Genomic DNA, 4,366 nt, shown 5'->3' with positions numbered 1-4,366 from the left:
GACTTTCTCCACATCGGGCGGTCTGCGGCCAGGGCCTCCCAGGTGTCAGTGGTGATGTCGCACTTTACCAGGGAGGCTTTGAGGGTGTCCTTATAACATTTTCCCTGTCCTCCTTTGGCTCGTTTACCCTGAAAGGAGCTCCGCATAAAGACGTAAACATAAACACGTAAGGATGAGGGGACGGAGTTGGCCAATCGGCCCCTCCAACCTGGTCCACCATTCAAGAAGATCCTGGCAGTTCTTCAACAGCAAGTTTAAACATCTGGGGCGGAGCCAACAGGTGCCTGGCTGCAATGAATGATAAACACCTGCTTTGAATGGAAGCCTGGCTAGCTCAGTCGGTAGAGCATGAGACTCTTAATCTCAGGGTCGTGGGTTCGATACCAACGTTGGGCGATTTATTTTCATTTAATGTTGCTTTAATGGAAAACCTCTGACCGAAACGGCACAAAACAAAAATGTTGCTTTCAAAGTCATTAAACTCCGAAATTCCCACGCCCCGCGAATCTCCTAAATCAGATGCCTCTACTTTTGGCGACTCAATCCATGTCCCTTTGCAATGTTGTGCTCCCAGCCACACTATAAAATGTGCCACTAACTGATCGAATCATGGAATGGTTACAGCACGGAAGACCATTCGGCCCATCGAGCCCGTGCCGACCCTCAGCGAGTCCCACTCCCCGCCCTTTCCCCGTAGCCCTGCAATTGTTTTTCCTTCAGACACTTATCCATCTCCCGTCTGAAAGATAAGATTGAGTCTGCCTCCACCGCCCTTTCAAGCCGTGCATTCCAGATCCTAACCACTCGCTGCTAAATGGCCATCTCCTGTTCCCATGTATGAAGTCTGGGAAACACGAGATCAATTCCTGCCACGCTCACTGCCTTCCGAAATATCGCACCGTCATTCTCTTCTCGTAAAACCAGCTCCTGAAGAATCGGCCAGCTGTGTAGGTTAAAGCTCTGGTTATATTCCTAAGGTTGCTTTAGAAACAGTGTTTCTGTAGTGTAGTGGTTATTATATTCACCTCACACGTGAAAGGTCCCCGGTTCGAGCCCCGGTGGAAATTGTATTTTGGAGAATACTTTTGCTGTGTAATAAATTGAACAAAAGTCGCCCCAGGTTCCTTGTCGCATGAGCACTGAACATTTTAAACCAGTCTCCAACATACAGAGTGAGTAAAGTCAGATAGGGGAGAAAACTCCATCAATGATTCAAAATCCTTAAATAATTAAAGTTCAGTTATTGAAGTTTCCACTGTCCCTCAGTCACAATTCTACAAAACAACGCTGTCGGTTAATGAATGGGACATAAAACAAATAATCTTCACCCATCCCCATCCCCCGGCACACAGTTTAATTAGTTGCATGTCATTATTTTAAAGATTTTGAAAGGAATCGTCTGCAGCGATCTTCCAGAGAAACATGGAGAGCCTACTCAAGTCGGTACCACACACGATGGTCTTTCAGGATGACATATTGGTTATGCGTCTGGACACCGTTGAACACATACAAAACCTGGAGGAGGTCCTCCAGCGACTGGATCGCGTAGGGCTGCGGCTGAAGAGGTCGAAATGCGTCTTCTTGGCAACAGAAGTGGAGATTTTCGGGAGAAAGATCACGGCGGACGGCATTCGGCCACAGACGCCAAGACAGAGGCTATCATGTACGCGCCCAGGCCACAGAACGTCACGGAGCTGCGGTCAATCCTGGGACTCCTCAACTATTTTGGTAACTTCCTACCGGAGTTAAGCACCTTTTAGAGCCCCTACATGTGTTATTGCACAAAGGTGAGAACTGGGTATGGGGAAAAAAAACAAGTAATTGCTTTTGACAAAGCCAGCAACCTTTTATGCTCCAACAAGCTGCTTGTACTGTATAACCCGTGTAAAAGACTTGTGCTAGCATGTGACGCGTCGTCGTACGGAGTCGGGTGTGTATTACAACAAGCTAACATTGTAGGGAAGTTGCAACCTGTAGCCTATGCTTCCAGGAGCTTGTCTAAAGCCGAGAGGGCCTACAGCATGATTGAGAAAGACGCAATAGCGTGTGTGTTCGGTTAAAGAAAATGCATCAGTTCCTGTTTGGCCTCAAATTTGAGCTGGAAACCGATCACATGCCCCTCACATGCCTGTTCGCTGAAAACAAGGGGATAAATACTAATGCCTCAGTCCGCATACAAAGGTGGGCACTCACGTTCTCAGCGTATAACTATACCATCCGCCACAGGCCAGGCACTGAGAACTGTGCGGATGCTCTGTCGGCTACCATTGCCCACCACGGGGGTGGAAATGGGGCAACCTGCAAACTTGTTGATGGTGGCGCAGCCCGCAGACTTGTTGATGGTCATGGAACCATTTGAAAATGATAAATCACCTGTCACGGCCCGCCAGATTAGGACATGGACCAGCCAAGATCCTCTGCTGTCCCTAATAACAAACTGTGTATTGCATGGAATCTGGGCCAGCATCCCCGTTGAAATACAAGAGCCAATCAAGCCGTTCCAGCGGCGAAAGGACGAGCTGTCCAGTCAGGCAGACTGCCTGTTGTGGGGTAACCGCGTAGTGCTACGAAAAAAGGGCAGGAAGACGTTCATCTCGGATCTCCACAGCACACACCCGGGTATAGTAATTATGAAAGCGTTAGCGAGATACCACATGTGCTGGCCCAGTATCGACTCTGACTTAGAGTCCCGTGTACGGCAATGCAGTGTATGTGCTCAGTAGAGCAACGCGTCCAGAGAGGCACCACTAAGTTTGTGGTCCTGGCCCTCCAGACCAGGGTCGAGGATCCATGTCAACTATGCAGGCCCATTTCTTGGTAAAATGTTCCTGGTGGTGGTGGATGCTTTTTCAAAATTGATTGAATGAGAAATAATTTCGGGAAGCACCGCCACCGCCACCATTGAAAGGCTGAGGGCCATGATTGCCACCCACGGCCTGCCTGACATACTGGTCAGTGACAACGGGCCTTGTTTCACCAGTGCCAAATTTAAAGAATTCTTGACCCGCAATGGGATCAAACATATCACCTCGACCCCGTTTAAACCAGCCTCCAATGGGCAGGCAGAGCGGGCAGTACAAACAATCAAACAGAGCCTCAAACGAGTCACAGAAGGCTGACTCCTAACCCGCCTGTCCCGAGTACTGCTCAGCTGTAGCACGAGACCCCACTCTCTCACAGGGGTGCCCCCGGCTGAACTACTCATGAAAAGGACACTTAAAAGCAGACTCTCGCTGGTCCACCCCAACCTGCATGATCAGGTAGAGATCAGGCGTCAGCAACAAAATGTAAATGATGGTCGCGCCACTGTGTCATGGGAAATTGATCTGAATAACCCTGTGTATGTGATAAACTATGGAAATGGTCCCAAGTGGATCGCGGGCACGGTGATAGCTAAAGAAGGGAGTCGGGTGTTTGTCTTCAAACTAGACAATGGACAAATTTGCAGAAAGCACCAGGACCAAACGAGCCTGCGGTTCACAGACTGCCCTGAACAACGCACAGCAGACACCACCTTTTTCGAATCCGCAACACACACCCAAAGGATCAACGACACCACCACGGATCGGAAATCGAACCCATCACACCCAACAGACCAGCAAGGCCAATCTCACCCAGCAGCCCTGTAGGGCCAACAACACGCCAGTCCAGCGAGGGCACAGCCAACACACCAGAACAGACATTTGTACCGAGGCGGTCCACCAGGGAAAGAAAGGCTCCCGACCGCCTCACCTTGTAAATAGTTTTCACTTTGACTTTGGCGGGGGAGTGATGTTGTGTCTCTGTAAAGCATGCACTCCCATGTTTCACCACCAGGGAGCGCATCACCTGAAGTTCCAAGGGATCCCAAGAGACTGGATGCTCTCGTTACAAGTTATTACTCTGGAAAGTTTCAGACCGGGCACTTGTTCAGTGTTGCTGGAAGGCCCAGTGACCGGGATATCCTCTACCCGGGGTTTTCCTGAGCCTCTGCTCGGTGTACGGGGAGCTTTGGTCCGGGTCCGAGATAGCTTGTATCATGTGACAATGTACCCCGGACTGCTCTTGTTCCATTTTATCGTCCACAAGTTTTCATTTCAAAAATGTTTCCGCCAACAGGCGCTCAATCCCTTCTCTGCAAAACGTTCCTTTCATAAACATTTCTCTGACTGGAACTGCACCAAACAACAATGTTCCTTTCAAAGTCATTAAACTCCCCAATTTACACGTCCGCAATTTTCAGAACAAGGACTGAAAGCGCATTGCGATCAGAAAATTGCCGGACCCCCTGTGGTTAATAACAGAGCTTTTGATGGTTGATCTCCGTACACAGCTTGGAATTCAGGAGAACCTGTTTCGTGGTTTCAAGTTCGAGATAAACCCACGG

At 49.3% G+C, this 4,366-nt stretch overlaps 1 non-coding gene across 1 annotated transcript; it reads left to right on the top strand.

Moving 5' to 3' along the window:
- Window positions 1–323: 323 nt before the first annotated feature.
- trnak-cuu (transfer RNA lysine (anticodon CUU)) lies at window positions 324–396 on the top strand. The gene has a single exon. It is a non-coding gene; the product is annotated as a tRNA-Lys (tRNA).
- Window positions 397–4,366: the final 3,970 nt, after the last annotated feature.

The sequence above is a fragment of the Pristiophorus japonicus genome, unplaced genomic scaffold, assembly GCF_044704955.1.
Source record: "Pristiophorus japonicus isolate sPriJap1 unplaced genomic scaffold, sPriJap1.hap1 HAP1_SCAFFOLD_136, whole genome shotgun sequence".
Lineage (NCBI taxonomy): Eukaryota > Metazoa > Chordata > Chondrichthyes > Pristiophoridae > Pristiophorus > Pristiophorus japonicus.
The sequence above is the reverse complement of the archived record's forward strand: the minus strand, read 5'-3'. Positions and strand labels throughout refer to the sequence as shown.